This window comes from Gambusia affinis, linkage group LG11 (genome assembly GCF_019740435.1).
Source record: "Gambusia affinis linkage group LG11, SWU_Gaff_1.0, whole genome shotgun sequence".
Lineage (NCBI taxonomy): Eukaryota > Metazoa > Chordata > Actinopteri > Cyprinodontiformes > Poeciliidae > Gambusia > Gambusia affinis.
The window spans coordinates 5,450,142-5,463,999 of record NC_057878.1 but is presented as its reverse complement, the minus strand read 5'-3'; the positions used below and the strand labels follow the sequence as shown (position 1 = coordinate 5,463,999).

Genomic DNA, 13,858 nt, shown 5'->3' with positions numbered 1-13,858 from the left:
GAGCTGCAGTTTCTAATCTTCCAAGCTTCCAACTCACAGACCAGTCCCCTCCCTTCCCTCTCTATTTCCCCACTCAACTCCTTCAGACTAGCCAGCAGCAGTTAGCAAGCATGTTAGTGCAACGCTGGTAAAAAATGTTGTTAAATGGTTAATAGAGGAGACTTTATGTGATGACTTCATGTCATCAAGTTTCAGAAAGAGCAGGAACTTCTTAAAGAGACAGAGGTCCCATTTCAGTGTGTTAAATTACAAAGTCAAATTTCTTTTAAGTCATGCTTGATATATATATATATATATATATATATATATATATATATATATATATATATACATATATATATATATATATATATATACATATATATATATATATATATATATATATACATATATATATAAAGCTGGACTGAAGGACAGCACAGAGGCCCTCATCATGGCCGCCCAGGAACAGGCCCTAAACACCAGAGCAATTGAGGCCCAGATCTACCACACCAGACAAGACCCAAGGTGTAGGTTGTGCAAGGAGGCCCCTGAGACAGTCCAACACATAACAGCAGGGTGCAAGATACTGGCAGGGAAAGAATACATGGAACGACACAACCAAGTGGCAGGCATAGTGTACAGAAACATCTGTGCAGAATATGGACTGGAATCCCCAAGATCAAAGTGGGAAACACCCCCGAAGGTAGTGGAGAATGACCGAGCTAAGATCCTGTGGGACTTCCAGATCCAGACAGACAAAATGGTGAGGGCGAACCAACCAGACATAGTCGTGGTGGATAAACAACAGAGGAAAGCCGTTGTGGTGGATGTGGCAATACCAAGTGACTGCAACATCAGGAAAAAGGAGCATGAAAAACTAGAGAAATACCAGGGCCTAAGGGAGGAACTGGAGAGGGCCTGGAAGGTGAAGACCACAGTGGTGCCTGTGGTCATCGGGACCCTCGGGGCAGTCACCCCCAAACTGGAACAGTGGCTACAACAGATCCCAGGAACAACATCAGACATCTCAGTCCAGAAATGTGCAGTCCTAGGCACAGCCAAGATACTGCGCAGAACCCTCAAGCTCCCAGGCCTCTGGTAGAGGACCCGAGCTAAGAGGAAGAAGAATCACCACCCGCAGTGGGTGAGAAGGGAATTTTATATATATATATATAGCATTTTTATAGCAACCCAGTGTAACATAATTATTTGATTGTGCTATAAAATGGCCCTACATTTCTGGAAAACACATTTTATTGCCCCTTTAAGACTGAGGATTATGGAGAAAATGAAAGAATTAACGTTAGCAGAGTTTGGACAAAAGAAGGAAAAAACCCCAACTTCTTTAAAGTTAGCTTGAATAAATATTGATGAACTCAGTCAAAAATAACTCACGTAATCTGAATATTTCAGAGAATGAGAGAAAATCTACTAGCAGGTTTACTTTTATTAAGTTCAGTTCTTTCATTGAATAAACTGAAAAGTTCATCACATAAATGTTTTGAATTAAGTTGAAAGTGAAAACCTATTTTTTAAAAAAAATAATGTTAGCAACACAAACTCTTAAAAATGACAGATCATGACATTATGCAGCATACGTGTTACTCTCTTTATTTGCTTATAATTTGTAACCTGGGCTTTGCCAGCTTTAATGACATCTTTTTAATTCTCTCCTGTTTATTAGAAACTGTAACTTTCACATAAACTGAAGTCCCAAGAAAATAGTTTTTATTTGCATATTTACAATTGAACCAAAAATGTAGAATGATTTTTATTTAACCAATATTTTTTTTCATCTAATAGGACAAGAGGTTGATTTTTCCTGACATGTAATACAACATTCTAAAGAAAGTAACTATTTTTGAAAAAAAGAAATTACATTTCGCCAAAGATTGCATGTAAAAAAGCTTTGTGCATCTAGTATTTTAATGTTTTATCAATACTGACGAGATCCAAGTCTTCATGACTGGAAGGTCTCCTTAAAATAATGTTTAGAAGTGAAAAGTCAGAGAATATAAAAAAAATTTAAAAATCACAGAAATTTGGGTATTTCAGGACAACTCTGTATGAACTTATCAAACAAAAATACAATATATGGTTTAGATACTAAAAGTACTGGCCATTCTTGGACATCAGTATATCTACTTAACCCAGAAAACACAGAAAAATTTGACTTTTTATTTGGCACAGACCAAATTGGACTGAAACAAAAAGATTTTTAAAAAATTCCCACAAGAGCCACTAACATTATTCTCCTTCTTTTCTGGCTCCTTTTCTGTGTCAACCAGTTCTACCTGTGCATGCAACCTTTGCTAGTATATCATCATACACACTCTTGTGTGTGTGTGTGTGTGTGTGTGTGTGTGTGTGTGTGTGCGTGCGTGTGTTGGTGTGTGTGTGTGTTTTAGCAGTGGGCGTTTGGGGGTCCCATGGGGAGCTGTGAGGTTTCAGCACCTTGTCTCCTCTCCTGTAGTAGCGTTGACAGGACGGCGGTGAAGGGGCAGACGGGGTGAAGCGCAGAATTGCAGCCAATCAGACGGTTGCCTCATCAACCTCGCAGTGTGGCGCTATTTTTAATAACCCCACTGTTTTTTTATTTAACATACTTTTCCAATAATGCAATGGTTTTCTACTTCTACATTTTCCAATTTGCTTCAAAGATGTAACAATGTAATTGGCAACAAATTATGTAAACAACAAAGTCTAATTTTTAATTCTTGGCTTGGGTGAGTTTCTACCTAATGGCAATAAGCTCAGACATCTGTAAGTTTTCATATTTTCTCTGCTGCTCACTGTCTGGTTTTCATTTGCATTAACTTCCTTTGTTATTTACTATTGGTTTGTGTGTCGTTCCACTTCAGTCCAGTTGTTGGATTTGGGTTTGTGACCAATTTAAAGGCAGAATGAAGGGGCCAGCCCAGGGCACCATTCATGATAGAATCACTCCTGGCAGTGACCTTAAATACGCAGACAGAAATAATGCATCTATACTTCACTTAGTCATCTGTTAACATGAAGAAATGTTATTCTTGAAAAGGTCTATCTAGTAGAGTTGTGTGATATGGCATATTTTGATATCGATACGATACTGAGTAAAAACAAGGCTGGTATCGCCGATTCCGATACTGTTACCAATACCGATTCTTTTTATTATTTAAGTTTGACAAACTTTTTACATTCAGTTGTTTTCTTTGTGGAACTGAAACAAACGCTCTGACATCTATCCAATACCGACTTGATATCAATTTTACCGATGAATCGATTCACATAAACTTATTAAAACTGGGTTGAGTCATATAGTTTAGTAGAGGTTATTGAGATTTCTGAAACTTTTACTGTATACTCTACAACAAAATCATCAGTTGTCCTAATTTAAGTTCGACAAGATCATCTTTTCTGTGTGGTTCTCATGAGAAACAGGAGCTCTCGCAGCCGAATCAGTGTGAGGCGGCAAGCATGTTATATATGTTTATCGTCCGTTTCCAAAATAGAGAGGGAACGGAGGGATGAGCGAATGCCAGTGTAGGACGTAACCAGAGCCAGATTCTACAATCCATCAGGGCCGGTCGATCGGCGAATGTCTGACATTAGACCGAAACTCTCTGCCGATTCCACCGCAGCAGAGACCCGCTCATTAGTCAGCCTGACAGCGTTCGCTTCTCCCCTGTGAAGTGGAAGACAAGAGCGGTTTCTTTGGATTCAAACCCAGCTCTCGTTCTCCCTCCCCCAATCTGCCTACTGAAGAAATTAGAAGGCGAACACAGACAAACTCTGTTTAGATGACAAGTTTTAACTCGTTGTAACTTCTTGAGTCAACCTCAATCCCACAGCCAAACGCAGTTTCTGTCTTCTTTTCCGTCATTTAATCATAATGAGTAATATGTGTCGTTTTTAACATTGTTTTTTACATGGGACAGCCACTTTGATTGTGTCACACAGAGAAGAAGAAGAAAAATACCCAGAGACACAAGGCCGTGCTCTCCTGGCATTGATTAAAGGCGAAATATCATCGTATTTTAGAGGCAAAGAGGGAAAAAAAACCCTCATAGATCCTGAAAGTGCGAAACATAAATATATCCCAGCTCCATTGTTCTCAAAGCAGATGATTTGTTTTAAAAAATAGCGTCTGGAGTCACGCCCTCCTCCCTCAAACCAAAGGTGTACTCCCATATAGGGTCACATGCATCATCTGGAGGATTGTCACGGTCTGTCACTGGGACACAAAACAAAACAGATTGTTTTCTGTATTTTCTAGAATGATCTTCCTCGCTCAGTTAAAACACTCTGTATCTCTGATGGAGACACGGTCAACCCAGCGTTGTTGAACAGTCGACATCTTGGATTAAAAAGTGAAGAAACGAGCCAAAGCTGTGGTGGACAAACTTCGAGCTAACAGACGACAGAGGTATCATGAAGCTTGTGAAGCTGCTTTCTTTTACAATTATTTTTATCCTTTACAAAATGTCTGATTGTGTTTCTTCAACAATGGTTTTCCTGGAACACTACATGTATGTTTTCCCACAATAATTACAATAACTTCAGATATCGGTATCAATATCGGCATTGGTATCGGAAGTGAAAAAAGTGGGTCAGTGCGTATGGAAACTTGTGAAAGGCGCTGCACATGCAGATCCTTACCCTACAGCAAAACCAGAGAAGAAAAATCTATAATATTCATGATTAACGGCCAGAAAGGAACTCCAGATCTACTGATTTAACCTTTTTACGTTTCCTGTGTGCGTTTCCAAAAGCGACCTGCGTCCACTTGAACGCGATGACTGATTGAGAGTTAGCACGCTAAATAAACTTTGTCCCAACACGCTCAAATATTAAGTTATCCAACATGTGCGCGTAAATACGTGTGAACTGGTCGTCGCTCAAGTGTGCATGTGTTCTCAGCTGGCACCAAGACAAGCTGCGACGTTATAACACCTAATTTACTCTCATTTAAATGCTGGAAGGTGTGAAACTGAGGTCAGTGGTATTTCCTTCACACACTTGAAACTGAAACACGCCATGTGCCGTTTTAGTAATTTACTTACTCAAACTGACGGACAAATAGTCCAGTTTGTTGAGTTAACATTACACCTATAAATATGTTTATGTGATTTTAAATTGTCTGTTTAGGATATATTGTTATTAGATTAAACAAAAAAAAAAGATTTTTATAATTTCCATCACATTCAGCACCAGTCAGGTTTACACACAAGTCTTGTTTTTATTTTCTACTCTACTGTGGTATTTCTTTTATGTTCTATGAATTAATTATACTTCCTACATTTTACTGGACCATCCCCCAAACATTAGGAACTTGTATTATTTTTCTATTATGTGCAAAATTCTTTATTTGTGTTGGCTCTACATTAATTTACAAATATAATTTAAACAAAAATGTCTTGTTGAATTCATTAAAATGTTTCCAGTTTAGTGTTTCCTTTTTATATTTTAGATTGTTTTTAAAAAAGTACACATAAAATGAAAGAATATGTTTTGTGGGTACTGTAGACTTTAGAACAAAACAAAAGGTTTGGACACCACTGCTATACTTTATTTAAGAAAGCTAACTTTCAAAATCTAATCTTGTCCTGTAAACTAAATGTTCCTTCAAAAATATATACAAAACTTTGCCAATATTCCACTAATGTCAAAAACAACAGCGCAATTCTGCAATTGTGGTGTTTCCATAAAAAAAAAACCACACACACAATTAAAATCACTGCTGAATAAGTTTGTTCACATAAGTCATTAAAAAACGCAGATGTCATCCTCCAACTACTTCCTGTAGTCTTCTTCTTTGTGGTTTGCGCCAGAGGCAACATCAGGTGGCTGGTAATGTGACACCTTTGGGGGAAAAAAAGCATCTTTATTGCAGTTTTGGGAAATAAACCAAAAAAAAAAAAGAGAAAACAGCTCGTCCTTATCAAAAAACGGGGGTTTTTATTAAGAAAATGTTTGCCAAATTGAGTATTTCTATGTTCAATGGAAACGCAACTACTGCAATTTTCCACTTTGGTAGTGAATAGTAAGTACAGAATTTTTTACAATGTCATTAGTGGAAATTTCCAGTTTCAGTTTCAATAGTTGGTTTTATTAGAATAGATATCCTTTATGGAAAGTTCTTGCACAAACACCATCCTGGGCGTTCTAGTTTTTAATTAAAAACTGCCACTTGCTGTAATTAGCAGACATTATGCTAGAAAATACATAAACAAATAAAAAAGAAGGATCGGAAGACTGCAGTTCACTGAAGCATATCCTGTTTTGGACGCGTCCTGTTGACACAGCAGCATTTGCGCTTTTAAGGCGACCAAGTTAAAAAAATAATATAAACAGAGATATATCTCTGTGCCAAATGTTACAGTGAATTTACTCCAACTGATGCACAAAAATGAAATTCAACGTTTTCCCAACCAGTAAAAAACGCAAGCCGTGCGCATTATTTTTTCTGTCGAAAAACCACAAATCACCGTGTGCGCGTCTGTAGAGAAGAGAGACGGCCACGGCACATATGCACGCATATGCGCTTTAATGCATATGTATGGGTGTGTTCACATGTGTAATAGATGTGTAATATCTGTTACCAGGCCTCATCACTGCTGTCAGCACGTCGGACCTCGAACGCGTGTGATGGATTGGTTTACATGCAGCTGGAGCCTCCTGCTGTCTCCCCCCGGCCGAACCGCTCGCTGGCAAACAGGAACGCTGCCGAGATTCAGGAGGAATTATGAGTCGTGATGGATCTGTCAGTCTGCTGGAGTGTGTGTGTGTGTGTGTGTGTGTGTGTGTGTGTGTGTGTGCGTGTGTGTGTGCGTGTGTGTGGCATCTTATCAGGGGTCCAGTGGAGTTCCCATGCTTCTATTATGTTGTTTTTATGGAAGGTGAGGCGTTTGGTGGGCAGACTACACAAACAAAGCTTTGAAGTTTCAGAGGTTTAAGCCAGCGAAGTAGGTAAAGGGTATAAAATACATGTTGATTACATGAATAAACCGGATTACTTACATTTCATTTGTCAGTGACAATTGTACAGAAAACTGCGGTATGTAACTTCTATTTTTTTACATATTAGTTCAAACTGTCACCGTTTCGTGACATGATGTTATGAGGCAGATAATCTGAGAAAAGATCGATCTCCTCCCTGTGCTGCTATTGGTGTCTGATCAAATGCACCAAAAACAACCAATCAGAACCAGGAAATACGCCAAAAACAACCAATCAGAGCCAGGAGGCGGGCCAAGCAGTCTGCTGTACTTACCGCTAAATGTATTCGTAAATGTAAAAATAAAATAAATAAATAAATAAATAAACAAATAAATAAATAAATAAATGTATCGTATTCATGTCTACGGTGCTAATAGTGGAGAACTGACTTAAAGTTATAAGAAATCCAGTTTATCAGCCATGCTAACGATCTTGAGCACAGCTGTGCTAGCTGTGCTATGGCTCGCCTCCCCCTGGCTCTGATTGGTTGTTTGTAGTTAGCTCTGGGAGAAGGCAGAGGAGCTCGATCTTTTCACAGATTTTTTTTTTTTTTTGTGCTATACGACATCGTGACAATTCCAACAAATATATTTTTTTAAAAAGTCTTATAAAAGTCATATAGAGCAGCTTCAAATGACGACATTCAGCTAGATGAACTTCACATTAAAGCTCCTTTTTAGTCTGAAAGCCCTAGACTTAAGATTTTGCATGATCCCTGCCAAAAACAAATATTTTACTAAAAGATCTGTTGCTAGGCCCAAAAAAAAAAATAAAAATAAAAAAAAAATAAAAATAAAAAAACTTATGAAGGGGATATTTTTACCTTCAGATGCTTCTCAGCTAAGTTAAAATTTATTACTGGAGCCGATTCTGTCATTTGTCACTTTTCAACTACAAACCCTAACTCAGAGCTGACTTCATGCTAATATTTTCTCTCCGTGTTTAGTGCCAAATATTCTTAAACTATACTTAAAGTAATGACAGTGAAGCTTCCGACTCAAGTTTGAGTTCAAAGGGTGAAGATTTATTTATGGCGGTTTATACAGTGAGGATGAGGAAGTGCAGAGACTTCTTGTATGAATGCCTTTGGAGGTCCAACAAACCCGCACTCACTGGAAGGCTTTAAAAGCTCCTGGATCTGTGATTCACCGCATTGGCAAATCATTTATTGCTAAGAGTACGAGTATCCTGGCAGCATTCAGGTTGTAATTTCTGGCCCAGTCCTGCAGATGATTACCACATATGTGTTTCCTTTTTTTTTTTTTTTCCAACAAAACTTACCACAATAATTGAAGTCCTGAAGTCAAATGGTGTAATCCTCACTTTTCTCCACATAATCAGTCTGCATTACGGTTGTGAGTGTAAAACTTGACTATGTCATCTGTCAAAACAGTATTAAAGATACCACTCAATCTGACCTCTTTAATTTATGAGAGAAGGATTTCTGTGGCCAACAAACATGCTATCATGAAGAGAAATACCTTTTTACTTTGTTAAAGAGTTGAATGAGCCACATCAGTCTTAATTTCATTCTCATTTTGTTGAGAGGGACAATACAGGAATGAGGATTCATCTGTAACGAAGTGTGTTTTCTTTTAAACTTCATTCAAGGGCAGCATTATGTAAAATTGACTTTTTAGTGCTTTGCCTAATGTTGTAATGTTATCCGCTCATTGTATGTTTGAAAAATCCTTGAATCTCCACGGAAACCATCTAGTTGCGCAAAAACGCCTGGGGTGGACCAGTAGCCCCGCCTTCGAGGGCGACCCATGCTGTGATTTTCTGAAGGCGGAGTTTCAGAGAGTGCAGCAGCTTCTTAAAGAGACAGACGTCCAATCTCAAGGCCTTAAAATTACAAAGTGAACATTTTTTAAGTTATATTTGATTCATTTTTCTAACAAGTGAAGGTAACATAAAATGGCACCTATGTGCCTGCTAAACACATAATACCGACCCTTTAAAAAAAAAGGTTTACATATTTTAACTTAAGTAACCTTTAGGACTAAACGTACGCTTTCTTTAATAATGTCAGGATTTTCTCAGTAAATCCAACACTTTCTCAGTAAGCCCCAGGCAGCATTAAAACATGTCTGCAGGGATGGATAAAAATGGTCAGATGTGAAATGTAAATTACAGTAAATGAAGCATTAAAAGCAGACGTGATGATCCCGAATGTAAGCCTGCATCCTGCTAACGCGTTCTTCTTCCGCTGCCTGTCTCTGGCCGCAGCGTTCTCCGTCTGAGTTTATTCAGCTGCCTCCAACATTGAGGGATTCACACCCGCAGCTATCCGGGGGCAGACTGACAAGCCTTTGCTTATTGTCCGAAATGGCAGCTCTCCCACCCACTCACATAAATCAGAAGTGTGTTTCCACCCCGCACACACACATTCACATCCCACCAAAACGTTTCACAGTCACATCATCTATTTTTCCTAAATCATACCACTGAGCTATCATGAAAAGCAATGATTAATTCCTTCCCAGGAGTCGCAGTATTGGTTATTTCTTTTTAATTAAAAGAGGGGAGCGGAAACAAAATGGTCTGTAATATTTACTTTTTTCTTTTGCAAGCCCTTGTTGCCTCGGATGACAAGAAGATGAGGAGTGAAAAACATTTCGCAGTAAGATGCAAACACACACACACACACCACACACATACACAGTTGGGAGTATCATTTATTTTTGCGATTTTCCAAGGCGAAAGCTGGAGAGGAAGAAACACGAGTTGTCAGGCTCGGGGGGAGAGAGTTTAAACATCAGCCGGATTCTGGGCCGGCCACTCCACCTGAGATGAACGTTTCCTCATCGGCTGCGATGTTTGCTGCCGTACTGCGAGTCCAATTATCGGAAAACGGCAAAACACACGTTCCTCTGTGAATCTGCCAACGGAAAACACAGAAGGACTGCACCGAGATTAGAAAAAGTCTCTTATTATTGTTGCTATTACCACAGCCAGAAGCCAAATCATCCTCAGATTTTATTTTAATTTCTATTGAGCAATCACTAATGACAACCTGAATGTGTCCAGTAATAAATAAAAATATTAAAGAATATACAAATAAAAAAATTGCAATAAAATTACCTTGTAATGTCATTTCTACATGTACAGACAGCTTCCCAGTGTTAGCTTTATTTTTGTTCCTAAACAAAACAAGGAATAAAATAAATTATGAATCCTTGTAAAAAAAAAAAAAAGTCCTTCAGAAAAGTCCAGAGTGCCAGACTGAAGACTTTTGTCTTCCAGTTTTTGGTAGAAAGAGAGGGAAAAGAGAAAATTATAAACCATGCTGCTTGTTTAACAAGAAAAAAATGTTCCAGAGCGAAAACTTCATTCTCACGTTTTCATGTAGACAGTAACATGGTGAAACCGCTAGCTAACATGTTAGCTCAACTTCTGACCCTGAACGCATCAGAAGAAAGCTGGAGTACATGTTTATAGTTTATTATTTTTATACCTCAGGAAATGTTTCAGTTTGTACATGTTTTTTTTTTATTCGGATATTCAGTTTTAGAAAAAATATTTCCCTTGTGGACAGGACCAGAGCAGTTCTGTCCAGCAGTAGCCTGGCCGTCGCCTTCCTACGCAGTTCTGCTCGATTCTCATCTCCCCTCATTGCACTTGGACAGCCTCCAAAAAATTTCAACCCGGCCAATCAGTGAACAGAAGACGTTGCGAACGATGACGTCGACTTTCTGCACTGTTTTAGAATCGTATTTCTGCTCGCTAGCTAGTTTTAGAAATGGCAGCGGACGAAGTAAACTATGACGTTCAGTCTGTGTTGGTCACACTTACAAACATTGAATTAACATTAACTAACGTTAACAGCCATCTCGTTCAGCTCAGCACTTCTCTCTCCACAGCTTGTTTGCAGCTCAGGCAATTTCAGGTAAGCTTTGTGGCATCAAACTAGTACACCAGTTATTATTATTATTATTAGTTATTCTAGATGAGCTCTTTTTTTCATGACATTTTACCAATCTGTTCATGTCTTTAGATTATTGATTGTTATTTAGATTATTGCCTATCAGTTTTCCACCGCCGGTCAGGTTAGTGTGTTTTTGATCTCTGTTACGAATGGCACCGGAGAGAAAAGATCGGGTGGGACGTTTCAAACATTTCCATCCATCTTTTAGCAGAAAAGCAAGCTAGCAAAAGAACAATCAAAGGTCAGGAACGAGGCAAGCCGTCTGTAACCGCGTGAAGCGAACTGCGGGGGGTAATCGCTTCCAAAAGATCCCACGGGTGAATGAAAGGGAAAGAGCTGGGCTAATGAAAACGATGCCCCCGTGATCACCACCTCGACTCCAGGGTTGTATATCTTAGGGGAAACCCAGATGAAGATGTGGGGACGTGGGAGGTTGGCCGTCTCCAGTGAGCGTATTGGAGCGACGTCACATCTGGTGAACAGTACCGTTAGCTTCCTGGACAGAAAAAGAAATTGCATAAAGCAGAGAGATCGCACGCAAATCAAGGCTCACAAGCACTATAAAGATGGTGGAGTCGGGTGATTGAATCAGATAAAAAAAAAAAAAAAAAATTATATATATATACTGTATATATACTGTATATGTATACAATAGAGTCGCCATAGAAAACTGAACACAGAATGGTGCCTTTTAATTTCTCTAATTCACGTTGGTAACCCTGCGACAGACTGGCGACCTGTCCAGGGTGAACCCCGCCTCTCGCCCGGAACGTTAGCTGGGGATTGGCACCAGCAACCCTCCCGACCCCATTAGGGACGAAGGGTGATTAGAAAATGGATGGATGGATAGACTTTGGTAACCAGGTGAATTTCTGTTTATTTTCTCACTTTATGGTGAGATCGACACAATGTTTGCAACAAAAAAAGACCAAGTTCAAACCAACAGACTGGTTCCTGCAGGTTTTTGTTTGACAATCCCACACGTAACTTCACTTTCTGATTGGAAACCAATTACCGGACACAGAAAAAAACAGAATGAAGCTCCAACTTTTTTTAAAAAATGAGCTAATTTGTAACATGTAATCAAATTAAGTTTGGCTAACTTGACTTATGACGACTTAATAAACTTTATTTAGTTATTTGGATGAGTTTAATTTGATTACTTGTAACAAATTAACTCTTTTTATTGGCCAGATGAACCGTTTTTATTTTTCAGTGAACATCAAATGTGTAAAACTCTAACAGACCAGTAGGTGGTGCTAATAGCACCATGTTCAGATTGATTACATTTCTTTTATTCTTTTACTTTCTTTTCTTGTAAAATACAACACTGCATATAAAAAAAAAGATCAATAAACAGTTCATGCTCAGTAAAGCGTTGATGTTGGACGTACAGTCAGCTTGAACAAAAAAATTTGTCAATGGAACAAAGTAAAATTATTTATCACTTCTTAAAATGTCCCCAAAACCTTTTAAGCTGCACTTAAAATAACTGAATTACTGCTTTGAGAATTTATTTCCGAGTTTAATTCATTGATTGCGATGATTGACCAGAACAGTTTTCAGATTTTTACACATTTTAAGTCAAGTTTATTTGTACAGTTTTTAAAGTATCAGAAAAACATCCTACAGTTACCAAACCAGCAACAAATATTACACTTTGTCAAATTTTATTTTATTTTATAGATATTTATTACTTTACTTAGGGTAAATGTGTTACCCAGAAGCCCAGCAAAACACATTAAACCTTTTTAAACCTTTTCCACAATTATCCCATTACAGGCATAAACTTTAAAGTATATTTTGTATAGTAGTAGTAAATTAGTTCATTAATCAGTATTGTATATAAAATATGATCTATTAACTATTAAATAATAATTATTTATTAATTATTAACTTAGTCTTACAAAAATAATCTCACCCCCCCCCCCAAAAAAGATTGTACTTAATCTCAACTCTAGAACTTGTCAAATTAGGACCAGCTTTTCTATTTGAAGAAAAATTATGAAAGTCCTGTTTTAATTAAAACCATCAATTATTTAAAGGATAGTTGCAACTTTATGCTTCCCTTTCTCCGTCATACAAGAACGCAGAGTCCAGCTCTTATCTGACGTGTGTGGAGAATCATCCGCACGTCACATGAAAGCAGAAGTCTGGCTTCGTTTGTCATCGTTCGACCCTGAGGGAAACAGATAGGAAGGAAAGATAGAGAGATGAAAGAAAGGTTTAAAAAACGAAAAGTCTTTCATTTTCTTTCCTAATCGGTCTCTTGCTGCTGGGCAGAGAGGAAGTGGCGCTTCCACACCCTCCACCCGTAGTGGACGCCTGGAGTTTGGCCCCGTCCCCGGAGCTTTGGAGGAGTGTGAAGTGCCAGCTTCAATCCCAGTAATCTCAATCCCGCGTTTCTCCTGCGCGGCGGTGTGAATGAGCCGGGGATGACCTCCCTCCTGGTTCGCATTATTTGCCCACCTGTTCATATGAGACCTTTGACCTGATGGAGAGGAAGAGACGCGGTCAGAAGACACTGAGACTACGTCCAGTCGATGTGTCATTTGGTTTCATTCGCAAAACGAACAGCAGCTTGAACAAACCAGCATGCGCATACTAACAAATTACTTTTTTTGTATTTTCACAAACAGAATGAAATTGTTTTTTAGCGGAGCCCTCCGACTTCTGTCTTGTTTTCACAAAAAATAAAAAATTAAATACTTTTATTCCTCACAATAAATTGGTTCAATTCAAATTCAAATATACCTCATTGATCCCACAGGAAAATTAAATGTTATTGTAACTCATATTAATTCAAATTCTTCAAAGAGTCCTTGTACACAGTGAGGGCTGTTGGCAGGAATGATCTTCTGTAGCGGCCAATGTTACAGCGAATTTGAAGAAGCCTCTGACCGAAGACACTCTGTTTTTCTAGCACACTCATCTCATCTCACTGCCATTCAAAGTAAAAAAATAATATAT

General features: G+C 38.5%; 1 protein-coding gene across 1 annotated transcript in view; it reads left to right on the top strand.

Moving 5' to 3' along the window:
* Positions 1-10,719: 10,719 nt before the first annotated feature.
* hao2 (hydroxyacid oxidase 2 (long chain)) overlaps positions 10,720-13,858 on the top strand; it is a 36,803-nt gene continuing 33,664 nt past the window's right edge. Inside the window, exon 1 of the mRNA XM_044131733.1 lies at positions 10,720-10,849. The gene's annotated coding sequence lies outside the window, so the exon portion shown is untranslated. The remainder of the gene's footprint in view (positions 10,850-13,858) is intronic.